The sequence below is a fragment of the Sciurus carolinensis genome, chromosome X (genome assembly GCF_902686445.1).
Source record: "Sciurus carolinensis chromosome X, mSciCar1.2, whole genome shotgun sequence".
Taxonomy (NCBI): domain Eukaryota; kingdom Metazoa; phylum Chordata; class Mammalia; order Rodentia; family Sciuridae; genus Sciurus; species Sciurus carolinensis.
Window position 1 is genome coordinate 72,290,032 of NC_062232.1, and position 14,281 is coordinate 72,304,312.

General features: G+C 35.0%; 1 pseudogene; it reads right to left on the reverse strand.

Moving 5' to 3' along the window:
* Positions 1 to 7,505: 7,505 nt before the first annotated feature.
* Positions 7,506 to 8,081, reverse strand: LOC124971353 (tetraspanin-13-like; annotated as a pseudogene).
* Between the last annotated feature and the right edge of the window lie 6,200 nt (positions 8,082 to 14,281).

Below are 14,281 nucleotides of genomic sequence, written 5' to 3' on the forward strand. Positions count from 1 at the left end.
AAATGTTACAAGGGTTCCAATGATCCTAGCTTTATCTTCCTTATTATGGTATGATACATTTTTGTGTGTGTATATATACATATAGTAAGAAAATATCCTCTATTTATTCCATCTCTTATTACCTGTAACATCATATGTATTGACTTTACATCAGTATTTAAGTATTTTTGGTTTGCATATCTATTTCAGCTATGGATACAATGAGAAGAGTACATAAGGATTTCACCTCTTCTTGTGGAAGAGGGATTAGCATGTTTTCAGTTATAAACAGAAACATGATGTCACATTAGGCAGAGTTATGGCCTTGCTATTATCTCTATTTCAAGAATAAGAATGGCTTAAGGAGATGCACATAAATTCAAAGTTGAAAAGGGGTGGAGTTGTGATAGATAATTATGTGTCAGCTTGCCTGCACTAAGGAATGCCCAGATAGCTGGTAAAATATTCTGTCTTCGTGGGTATGTAAGGTTATCCCCAAAATAAATTAGCATTTGATTTGGTGAATTAATTAAATGAGATGGCACTGCCCAAAGTCGGTGAGCATCATTCAATCAGCATAGGACCTAAATAGAAGAAAAAGGCAGAGAAAGTATGAATTTCCTACCTTTACTTGAGCTGAGACATTGAACATTATTTTAACACAGATATAAATTCTCCTGGTACTTGAGTTCTCAGACTGAGACCAGGGCTTACACCATGGGACTTCTTATTGTCAGGACTTGGAATGTGATATTAATTATACCACTGAATTTCATAGCTCTCCAGTGGGTAGATCATGGAGATTCTAGGACTCCATAATAACATAAGTAAGTCAATTCTTATAATAAATCTCCTCTTCTATTCCTACATTTACATTTATATCTATGTATCTTTCTATAATTCATTCAGAGAACCCTAATACAGATGCAACAATCTATCTCTTGTGTATAAAGATGTATAAATGATTATTTATCAATATCAGTTTGATAGATTATTTTAAAGATATTTTGTTGTTGCATTATAATTATATACAATAGTAGGATTCATTATGCCACATTAATAAATGCATATAAAATAATTTGATCGACCTCATTCCCATCACTTCCTTTTCCCTCCATCTCTCCCTCCCAGGATCTGCCTTCTCTACTACTGATTTCCCACCTATTATTTTTATTGTTATATTAATTAGCATGGTATATATATATATAGGGGATTGTGGAGTCCTCCAGAAACCTCATGTGTGAGAAAATGAAAGAATACTGAGGTGATATGATTTGATTGAACCCTATATTATGATTGCTAGATAAATTCATAATATGATGAATTGATAATTGAAAGGACCACTGTACTGGGTGGTGGTAGATTGTGGATAAAGGAAGTAGGTCATTGAGGGCAAACCTTTAGTACTCAAAAAACAAGTACAACAAGAAGAAGTCCAAAAAAAAAAAAAAAAGTACGGAAAAAAGAGGAGAATAAAATATGAAAATCAAAAGTAAACCCTAGCAATTTCTATTCTCCTGTTCAGAAAGTCCAAGCAAACCTTTTTTTAACCTATTGTTGCTTCTCCACTTTCACTACCTCTGCTGGAGAATGCCAAGATTTTCTCCTAAGCTTATTTTCTGTACAGATTGTAAATTTGTTGGAGAGTGGTGCCCGTGTATATTCAATTTGGTGTGAAAATTTCTTTCAGTTAATCTCTCCCCCCTTGAGCCATTTTGTACCTAGCACTGTTACAGTTCATTCTTTCCATTCCTTATTTTTTATAGTCTAGAAATTAATATTACTGATTTTCACATGATTGCTAGACACCTGATTAGAATACACCAACACAGACCTATTGTTTTAATTCAATCTCAGGGAGATGCTATAATATTGTGGACTCTCTGATCTGTCATTTTCCCAGGGTCTAGTATAATCTTAATCATTAAAATACAAATAACCTTTTGTTTCAACAAATACTGAAAAATGAACTTAAAAGTATAGCTAGTGAATAAATGAAAACATTTAGTACCGACAATAAAAAATAGAAAGAAAAACAATTAGAACACACAGCTGAAATCTTCAATAATAAAAGTAACTGTTATATTTGAATACATATCAATACATTTATTTAAGGTTAATATTACCAGGAAGAAAATTTCAATCTGTTGAAGTGAATGATATTTCAAAAGCAAATATATACAACACATACTTTTTGATTAACTCTGTGAAAATGAGGATAAATACCAAAATTAAATACATAATGGGGGAAATATATGATCAGATAATTCAAAATAGAAGGAAAATAGTAACCAATAGACAGTGAAAACAACATTCAAATGAAGCAATAAATAAAATGTACACAAAAGTTATTTTGAAACTTCATTTTCTAACTCTCAAATTGCCTAAATGCATAATACTGGTATCATCTTTTTTGGCAAGGCTGTTGGGAAAGAAGAACAGTAATGTATAGGTATCAAAAACAATATTATATAAGAATTATAGAAGGTGACTTGATAAATCCTAATAAAAATATACTTTAACCCAGAAATTTCATTTCTAAGAATTTATCTTTAAGTTGTGTAAAAAATATGTATAAACACATGAGCTACTATTTTTACAGCATCATTAATTCAAATTTTATTTTCTGGAAACAATGTATATGGAAAAATATGGACAACCATTTGACCACTAACTATGGCAAATACTCCCTAGAGGGAACTATGTAAGCTGATAAAGAGGGTAAGGTAGATATATCTATATATAATAAACATGGTAATTTAAGATTATAGTTAAACAAAAAGGCATAGCAAATATATAGATTATATTTTTAAAATAGGATACTAAAATATATTTGTATATTTTATAAGGAAATAAAAAAGAAATTAAAAGACAAAAATTAATGGAATTTGTTAACAACACGATAGAGAAGAGCAGTGAATGAAAAAGTTAAGAGAGGTATTGGCATATTTTGAGTGTACCTTTACATGTAGCTTTGAGTTATGAAGAGATATTAAGGATTTACATATTAAAAATTAGAAAATCTGGTTGTAGTGGTGCATGCCCACAATCCCAACAACTCAGGAGTGTGAGGCAGAAGAATCCCAAGTTGGGGGCTAGTCTCAGCAACTTAATTAGGCCATAAGCAACGTAGCAAAACCCTGTCTTAAAATAAAAGATAAAAAGTATTGCATTCCACTGTCATGTATAACTAAATAGAACTAACGACAACAAAAAAGGACTGTAAATATAACTCGGTGTAAAGCTCCCCTGGTTTCAATCCCCAGTACAAAAAGAAAATAGAAAACAGAATAAAACCAAGAAGAATGAATGAAATGCTAATAGTAGGGAAAAAGAGAGAGAAACAAGTGATCCTAGCTGATTTTTTCTCACAAGTGATTTGATTAATTTAGAAAATTCCCCAAAATGATAAGAAAAATCTCTTGAACTTAATAAGCTATTATAGCAAAATTGTAGGATATGCAAGTAATATAAAAAATCAATAGTGCTTTTGTTTTAAAATACCAGCAATGTACAATTTAAATTTAAAATTAAAAATAATAACATCTATGTTAACTTTCCCAATGTTATATATTTAATTATAAATTTAACAAAATATACAGGATCTACATTAGGAAAAACATTAAAGGAGAGGTAATCCATGTTAGTGGATACAAAGTAACAATGTGGTTAAGATGTCAATTTTCCCCTACAGGAGCTTATTGCAATAAAAAATCCATTCATCCATTTTCTGGATATTTACATATTGATTTTAATGTTTATATAGTAAGATAAAAACCTAAGAATAGGTAGTATAGTACTGGGGAAGAAGAAAGAATATTGAAACTACCCAAATTAAAGATGTATTTAAAAAGTTCAGGAATTAAGACAGAGTGGTATTTGTGAAAGAACAGAAAATACCTCAATAGAATAATATATTAAGCCCAGAAATTTATCCAAACAATGATGTTCAACTCATATGGACAAGAAATCAATGATGAAGTGATTTGATGGAAAAGTGATAATCTTTTATTTTTAAAAATATTTTTAGCTGTTGATGGACGCAATATATTTATTTTTTTTCTGTGGTGCTGAGAATTGAACCCAGTACCTCACACTTGCTGGGCGAGTGTTCTACCACTGAGCCACAACCCTGGATAATCTTTTAAAAAATGGTATTGGAACAACTGGACAAATAAATAAAGCAAAAAGAAAGAAGGAAAGAAAAAAAAAGGTTTAGAAAAGTTCTGACAACTTTCATAAAAAGTTAACACAAGCAGATCATAGTATTTAATCTAAAATTGAAAGCTATAAAACTACTTTAAATGTTATAAGAGAAATTCTCAATGATCTTGGGTTTGGAGGTGAGTTTTTAGATGCAACACTAAAAATAACATCCATGAAAGAAAAATGTTAAATTGTACTTAAGTAAAATGAAAAGGCAAGTAAAAAATGATTAAAAAATTAAAAAAAAATACGTGATGTATAAAACAAAACTTCTCTACAAGTTATAAAATGACTCATAAAGCTCAACAATAACAATATATCTCCATTGAAAATGAGCAAGTGATTTAAACAAATGTCTCACCCAAGAAGAAATATTGATGGTAAATAAGCATATGAAAAGATGACCAGTGTCATAGGATAGTAGGGAATTGCAAATTTAAAAAATAATGAAATACTCCTATTATTATGCTTATTAGAATGGCTGCCATCCAAAAGCTCAGACAATCATCTTCTCTATTTCAATGAAAATTTTCTGTAAAGTAAAATATAAGTAATTCCTCAGTGTTCTACTAATTTTCCCTTATCTACACCTCTTCAAATGGAGAAGGTAGCCTGTAAATCCTCTGTTGAGCATGAGAACAGAGACTGTTCAATTAAACTTGCTTGCCATCTTGCTTGCTGACGGAACATATGCATGTACACAGTCTTTATATTATACAACTTTTTTTCAGTTCCTACTTCTAAAATAAAAGCAAATGCAACAGAATTGTTAGATATGGATATTTGTTTTAATTTGTAGTTTATAAGTACTATGAAATTAGTCTTAAATTGAATATAATTTTCAAATTTATGCAAAAAACATCAGGCAATTCCATGAGTTTTTTAGAGTGGAAAAACTGAAGCAAAGTTTTTTCTTGGAAAGAATTAAATTTTCTGATTAATCTTGATAAAAGATTTAAGATCATATGTCTTCATAATTCTTTAGCAAGTTACTTCAAAACATATGAATACAATGATATTGAGACATTAACCTTATCCTATACTACAGTCAGTAGTTGTAGTACCTCAACAAAATAACTATTTAATAAGCTGACAAAATACCATATATATGTCATGCATTTTGAAATGGCACCAGAACACTTCAATTCCTCTCTACAACCACAAATGAGAAAACAAAATTTTAATAGAATGAGTTAGACAGTACATCTATGCAAAACTCAAGGATGTATCAAGTAAGAATTATTTTCTGTTGCTAGGATATACATTCAATATACAACAGATAATTATAAGGCTTGATAAAAATTCACCCTTTGTCATGAATATCTACAGATGATTAGCCATGTTTTCAAGTTCTTAGGATAACGTTGGTAATGAAGTTGTGATACTGGAAATGTAACGCTCATAAATTATTAATTATACTGTCTACTACATTGACTTTTTAATATTCTGCATTTTAGTCACTTATCAATTCATAGATAATTACTTCACCTGTAGGAGAAAGGTGATATTAAAAGTCCATACCAAAATGCTATTATTTAAAAGTGCAACACTTTATTCAAAGCATGGTATTCTTTATTAAAACATGTTTAATGATGTATGTATTTATTTTTCAAATACATGGTTGTTACATTATATTTAACCTTATAGTCTGTGTCCTTTAATATATGTTTACTAAAAATCCTTGAATTAAATTCATATATGAACTTAATTACACATTCCAAAAACTATTAACTGTTTCCTTTTGTCAAAACTGTATTAATGCATAATTTTATGCTACTTACTTATCTAAATTTTGAAGATATTTGTCCACATATAATATGTACTAGCAAAGATTGGCGCTGGGCACAGTGGTGCATACCTGTAATCCCAGCAGCTCCCAAGGTTGAGACACGAAGATCACCAAATTCAAGGACAGCCTCAGCAACTTAGCAAGGCCCTAACCAACTTAGTGAGACCTATATCAAAATAAAAAATAAAAAGGGCTATAGATGTGATTCAGTGGTAAATTGCCCATAGGTTAAATCCCCAATAACAAAACAAAACAAAACAAAAAGGTATAGCAGGAAAAATAAAACAAATACTTATTTAATATTAACCCTTACAACTGACTAAAAATGAATTGTATTTGTTGGTAATCAAAATAACTGAGTTTTTCCACATCATGTACAATCACAAGAATGGGATTCTAATTAGAATAAGTTATACTCCATGCATATATACTATATCAAAATATACTCTGTCATGTATACCTAAAAAGAACAAATAAAAAAGAAAAGAAATAATACATAAATAAAAGAAAGAACTGAGTTTTAGTCAAGGTTTTCCATCAACATGTTCTGTTTTGTTTTTAGTTTCCATTTTTAATTTTTAACATAATAAACAGGACCATGATATCATTTCAATTTCAAATTATGGGAAATATCACACTCAAATATGCTTTGATTTGACAACTTGCTATTAAAATACTGAGAAATTTCATGAAAAAGTTATTTAGCAATTTTTAAGATAATCAAATATCTTTTTACTACTTGGGCCAATGCATTAATAGTAACCTTTAAAAATGAAGTCATTTGGACTTCAGTTATCTTTAAAAAATCAAGATTATATAGATACATGTTCTGAATTATTCAAACATTCCATTTTGAACAATGAAGGTAAATATTCTACGTTAAACATTTCATGACACCACTTCTTTGCACTTACATGTAAAAGTAAAAAACTACAGCACACTTCTGTAAAGACATAGCTATTTCTAGAATACACTGGTGTAATCATAAAAGACTCCTAGAACAAAATTATCACTTTCATATTAACACTTTCACCACAATACATCTTTCCTCAAAAGACAAAATCTTGGGAATTTGGATTTCCCTTATTGACTGAACATAAAAGAATCTCTTATTTTCTGGCTTTAATAAACTTCAACTCCTTCCAGTAGGAACTATATACACAGCACAGTGCTACATACAAGTATTCCAGTGAGATGTGTATTTAGTTTCACAAGTGATCAACACAGTAGTGCCATACACAGTTTCCTGCAGACAAAAATGCTAGGAAATTCCACAGTGGACAGTGCTAGAAACTGAGTACAGTAGATTACAGGTACCACTGAGGGCCAGAGGAGACCACAAATTTCAATTTTTGTTCAGCAATGAAAAAAAGTAAAACATCTACAGAAACATAAAAAAAAAATACATAATTCCACTGCTAATGTAATTTTATAAATAGTTTTTTTTGTTGTTAATGGACAAACTAGCTTAACTTAAAATTAGACTAAGTGAATAAAAATCAGAATATGAAGGATTTTCCTTGATTTCTCATCAAAGGAATGTACTAGGATTAGTGTGAGAATCTTTCTGGTTCCTATATATGTAGTTCAGTCACACTACCAGGATCCCTTTAAAACTGAAAAAGAGGCCGAGGCCTCCTACATATCTCAAAATCGTCCCAGCATATTCTCCTATTAATGGAGCACATAGCACTGGTGACTGCTTTTGAACATAGCTGGTCAGACAGGTGTAATCTGGGTTAAAACTTCAGAACCCACAGCAGTTTAAATTTCCTTGGATGTCATTTTGGGCACTTGCTATATTGTTGCAACCAACCTCCAAAAACTGCCTCTGTTGCTCCTGATCAGGACCTAAACAAGCAAAAGAGACAGAAAACTGAACGATAAATACAAAGTGGGGAATAATCATGTAAAAAAACAACAACAACACCGGACGCTGTTTTACAGCTCCAATTAGCCCCACTAATGCAGTCACTTGGAGATTTGGTGTCAGCCCAAAGCAAATGCCTCTGCCAGCAATTCCAATTAGCAACAGACTAACCAACATATAGAGCAGGTTGGGAATGAACAGGCAGTTCTTGGAACACTTGGAGCCTGCACAAACCATCTTGGAGCTTGTGTTTGTTGGCAGCTTCAGGTAAATTCCACTCAGGGGGGCCTTCCAGGCAGCAGCTTTGTCCTTACCTTTGGAGTCTGGCAGAGGCAACATAGCAGCTCCAAGGCAGGTTGGGGGCCCAGGACTGGGACTGCAGTGCACTGCACACTTGAGTCTGCACAGAGCTGCTCTCCCAAAATGTAATGATAGTGGAAATTAGTTTCCATTTAAGGGCCTTGATTTTAATACATACACAGTTTATCTCTAACATCTCATCCAGATCAAAAGTTTCTCTAATGGTGTGAACATAAGCAATGGAGATAAAAGATTAATAAAAGTATAACATTTTATAAAAAATTATTCTCCAAGCTAGAATAATTCTGATTAAGGCCTATAAAATAATAATCTATGTATTTTATAGATATGAAGACTTCTGTCTTGGTAATGAAAAAGTACCTGGACCAGACCATACTTTCTGCAGATAACTCTAAACTATGACCAAAATATTAAAAACTACTATAAACATTATCTAACAATATTGGAGAATAATCAAAAACATACTAAAATTGCAGTGTAGTTGATGCATGTGTGATGGACTGACAGATCTGACTCCATGAGAATGTTATAGGCCAGACTCTAAGGGAAATGACTAAACAGACTCCATTTTGCTCCGAGACTCCATGTTATGTAGGAAATAAGCTTCTCTCATGGGAACACCCCGCCTCTGTGCCCATCATCAGTTACTTAGTATGACATGTTTAACATTACAGAATGATAATTCCTATGTAAAGAAAAATCACTCTCTTTTGATTCCTATTGCTCTTAAACAATGTATCATGTGAACAGTGATTGTGTGGATGTTAGTAACCATTCTTTAGTTTGTACCTAGGTAAGGGTCATTCTGACCCACTTCCCCTTCTGTTGATGATCTCATGATGTTAATGTGTAATTTCAAATCATAGCAACAGACACTTATGATTAATGTGATTTTTGCTATAAGAACTCCTACAACCTTGTGGTCAGGGTTGTTCTCCCAACAGACACATTTTGGGGCATTGTGTGAGACAGTCAGCCGGCCGGCTTAATAAAGACTCTCAAATTTGGACTTCTCAGTGGTGACCGGTCTGTTCTTAAGTTGCACCCCATAACACATGTATAAGAGAATATCAGTGGGTAAGTTTCTGTAGGTTTTTGTTTGTTTGTTATATTTTGTGTTGCTGGGAATTTAATCCAAAGGAATACATATTTATGAAAGAAAAACAATAACAGAAACAGACCTCAAAGATTAATGAAGTTTCATTCAGTACTGGAGGGGCACATCCTGGGGGAGGAGGTGATGGTGGCAGGCCACCAGGAGGGTCTGGGTTTTATAGGGTTTAGCAGAGCCAGGTCATGGGATGAGTTGGTCAGTTACTTTTGGCAGGCTCATTGGAGGGTGGGATAGGAAGGCAGGTAAGGAAGTTCCTGGGACTTGCAGCCAGCTGATTCAGTCAGGTGGGGTGGGGGAAGGTGCAAGACCTCTCTGTGTTTTCCCTTCCTGCCTTCCCTCCAGCTGAGGCCTGGGCTTCTAAATGATGAAAACTCCAATTTACCACAAGCATCTCTCTGTGCACAGGGAGGAAGGTGGGGGAAAAGTTGCAGATAGGGGAAATGCCTTGGGGTTTATTCTCCATGTCCTTCATTCCAGACTCTGAAAGGGGTAAAATGAGTTGAGGCTACATCATCATTTTGGGCTACTTCCTGTTGAGAAGGGGAGAAGTGTGTGTGGAGGGGGAGGGAATCCCCTTTCAGAATCCTAGAAGAGGATACAGAGACTGGCAGATGGGACTGAAGCAGGATGTGTATGGAACAGGCTTCAGAGTTGCCTCAGGCAGTCTTTTCCCATGGTGGTTTCTAGAAATCCAATCGTGAATGCAGGAGGAGAATTGCTTTGATGTGTCCCTGGGAAGCTATCTGAACCAAACGTATCCTATACTAAGAAGTTGTGTCAGTCTTGATTGATCAATGTAGAAGCAACATTCTTCCCTGAGGAAGAGGCAGAAGTCACCCTGTTTGGCAGTAAGGAGATCTAGGTCCCAATGATTTTGCAGGACAACAGGTGCCAGGGAATCCAATTGCTTTTGTAAAGTCAGTACAGAATTGGTGACCATTACAGACAACTTTAGTTTGGAGAACACCAGCTTGATAAAATGCTCTTTTAACCTAATAATTTAAAGACTTGTATACCTGGAAGATATCCATACACTTAGTGTACAAAGAGGTTAGGCAAGCACATCCACAACTGTTCTTTATTTTCATTTTGAGACAAGGTCTCACTAAATTGCCCAGGGTATACTCCAACTTGAGTCTCCTACCTCTACTGCACTCAGTCAGTTTCTGATTTTTTAAAATGACTACTTTTAAAAAATTGAAGGCAGGCTCTAGCCAATTCCACAGTCTGGTTCTCATGAATCCAGAGAACAGGGTTCAGGTTACCATTATAGCTGTAAGGTAAGGAGGAAATGCTGAAAAGTGTAATTCCAGAGAAGGAATAGTCTTGAAAATCTTTGTATACATTTTGCCCTGATTGCTTGCTGATTTAAGAACATCTGAAATAGTATGACAGACCCCATACACTCTAGGTAAGGCTAAAAGAATTTAAAGGACATAACAGTTGCTGGGAGTACCAGAAAAAGAAGAATGAGAGACAGAAAATACTGTCTGAAGAAATAAAAGACAAAGGCATCTCAAAATTGAAAAGTGCAGATATGTATAGATTCAAGAAGCTCAGAGAACCTGAAGAAAAGATAAACAAAAATAAATTATGTTCCAACTGTTAGAGACCAATATGAAAAGAGACCCTTAAAATGATCTAAGCAAAAATGACATATCGCAAATATGCAGTTCAACATTGTTTATCGATGATGACTATATTTCAAATAAAAATGAAGATAGGAAGGTCATTGAAGGAGATTTTGAATGGGCTCAATGAAAACAAATATATCATCCAATTATTTGATTCTATATCCAGCAAAATATTTTCAGTAACAAAAATTAAATGCATCTATGTTTAGAAAATGAAAACTAAAAACTAATTCATTATCCACAGAACTGTATAACAAGATCCTCAACGGAAATTTTTTGCTGGTTTAAGGGTAGATATTCTAGATGGAAACCAGATCTTCGGATATAAACAAAAAAATAATAAATTAAAAAAATATAAAAAAATTGTAGGTATGTAAGTAAACTAACATTCTTTTTCCTGTTAATTTCATAAATAGATATATGATTAATCAAAGAAAAATGAAAGCATTTTTAAAACACATTCCTATATTACAAGCATGAAAACATAATGTAGAAATTAAAGAATGAAGAAAATGAACATATCAAACACAGTATTATCATATTTTTTGTGAAGCTGTATAATGCGAAGTCTTTGGAGATTGCACAGACTTAAGGATACATGACAAAATAAAAAAGAACTCTCTAAAATTCAATTTTACACCTAAAATCTAATGGTTTTCAATATTAAATTATAACATATTAACCCAAAAAGATAATAAAAGAGAATAGAAAAATATGCTGGGAAAATGAAATAAGTATTAAAACAACAGATCATAATATAACTATTAATAACTATAAGGTATTTAAAATGGAGTTTTCAAATTGTAAATAAAACATAAGTAAATATTATAAATCCTACAAGACAGACATGTTATAAAGATAGTTTGATTGAAAGTAAATACACAGTCCTTAAGCCTTTCACAAAGGATTAATATGGCTTATGGATTCAAATATAAAAAGCAAAACTATAAAACACAATAGTAGGAGAAAATCTAGACAGCCTTGGTTTTGGCAATGACATTTTGAGTAAACCAGTATGTGCATGATTCATGAAAGAAAATAATAATAAGTTGAATTTCATTAAAATTAAAACCTTTTGCTCTAAGAAACACAGTTAATAGAAACAAATTCCAGTCTTTCCACGGAGCGATCCAAGATGGCGGACTAGAGGGTGACTGCATCTCCTGTTGCTCCAGAACCCAGAATTCAAGAAGGGGAGGCATTGAGAGACTCGGACTAAAATAGAGCCACGGGGTGAGTCTCCCCCACTGGGTGAAGCTCGGCCTGGGCGGCAGGCCCAAATAGGTGCAGCTTATCAGAGCAGGGCAGGGCAGCTAGAGTCTTCCCCAGGTAGGCCTGCTCACTCTGGAGGTGGGCTCCTCCCACATGGCCAGCTTCTCAGAGCAGGCCCCCCAGTGAGAGCCTTTTTGCACAGAACCAGCTCCAAGTCCGGGAGCCACCTCGGCGAGCTCCAGCCCGCAGGCAGCTTCAGGGACCAGGACAGGGCAGCCAGGGACTTCCCCAAGCAGCCCGGCTCCCTCCAGTGGGAGGCGCCTTTCAAGGCTAGCTTCTCGAGCAGACCGCCCAGTGAGAGCCTTTCTACACAGAACCAGACACAAGTCCCGGGGCCAGTGGAGAGTTCCGACCCACAGGCAGCCTCTGGGACCAGGGCAGGGCAGCCAGAGACTTCTCCAGGCAGCCCTGACCCCTCCAGTCACAGGCTATTTCCATGGGACGATCCAAGATGGTGGACTAGAGGGTAACTGCATCTCCAGTCGCTCCAGAACCCAGGATTCAAGAAGGGGAGGCATTGAGAGACTTGGACTGAAATAGAGCCATGGGGAGAGTCTCCCCCACTGGGTGAAGCTCGGCCTGGGCGGCAGGCCCAGATAGGGGCGGCTTTTCAGAGCAGGGCAGAGCAGCTAGAGTCTTCCTCAGGTAACCCTGCTCACTCCGGCTGTGGGCTCTTCCCACACGGCCAGCTTCTCGGAGCAGGCCACCCAGTGAGAGCCTTTCTGCACAAAACCAGCTCCAAGTCCCGCCAGCGGTGAGCTCCGGCCCACAGGCAGCTTTAGGGACCAGGACAGGGCAGCCAGGGACTTCACCAAGCAGCCCTGCTCCCTCTGGCGGCAGGCTCCTTTCACGGCCAGCTTCTCGGAGCAGACCGCCAGTGAGAGCCTTTCCACACAGAGCCAGCTCCAAGCCCTGGAACCAGTAACGGGCTAGGGGCAGCTTTCTTCAGAAGCACTGCATTATCAAGTTCCTCCAAGACTTCAGGCTACTGAAGGCTGGGAGGTGATACACTGGAAATCTACAGGGACACTATAAGCGAATAGAGGAAATCTGCAATATCTCAGAGTCCGACTGACATCTGACCAATGTGAGAAACCAAGGAAAGAAAATGTCCCAAACAAACTTAGATACTATATCAATAAAACCCAACGACAGCACAGCAGAAGAAATGTCAGAAAGGGAGTTCAGAATGTACATAATTAAAACAATCAGGGAAGCAAACGAGGAGATGAAAGAGCAAATGCAGGCATTGAAGGAGAAGATGAAAGAGCAAATGCAGGCATTAAATGGTCGCACCAATCGACAGTTAAAAGACCAAATATGGGAAGCAAGAGATCATTTCAATAAAGAGTTAGAAATACTGAAAAAAAAAAAAAAACAGAAATCCTTGAAATGAAGGAAACAATAAACCAAGTGAAAAATTCCATAGAAAGCATAACCAATAGGATAGAACACATGGAAGACAGAACCTCAGACATTGAAGAAAAAATATTTAATCTTGAAAACAAAGTTGACCAAACAGAGAAGATGGTAAGAAATCATGAACAGAATCTACAAGAATTATGGGATATCATGAAAAGGCCAAATTTAAGAATTATTGGGATTGAGGAAGGCTTAGAGAAACAAACCAAAGGAATGAACAATCTATTCAATGAAATAATAACAGAAATTTTCCCAAATCTGAAGAATGAAATGGAAAACCAAGTACAAGAGGCTTATAGGACTCCAAATATACAAAATTACAACAGACCCACACCAAGGCACATTATTATGAAGATACCTAACATACAAAATAAAGACAGAATTTTAAAGGCTGTGAGAGAAAAGAATCAAATTACATTTAGGGGGAAACCAACAAGAATATCAGCAGATTTTTCAATCCAGACCCTAAAAGCTAGAAGGGCCTGGAACAACATTTACCAAGTCCTGAAAGAAAACGGATGCCAACCAAGAATCTTATACCCAGCAAAACTTACTTTCAGATTTGATGATGAAATAAAGTCCTTCCATGATAAAGAAAAGCTAAAGGAATTTACAAAAAGAAAGACGGAATTTCAGAACATTCTCAGCGAAATATTCCATGAAGAAGAGATGAA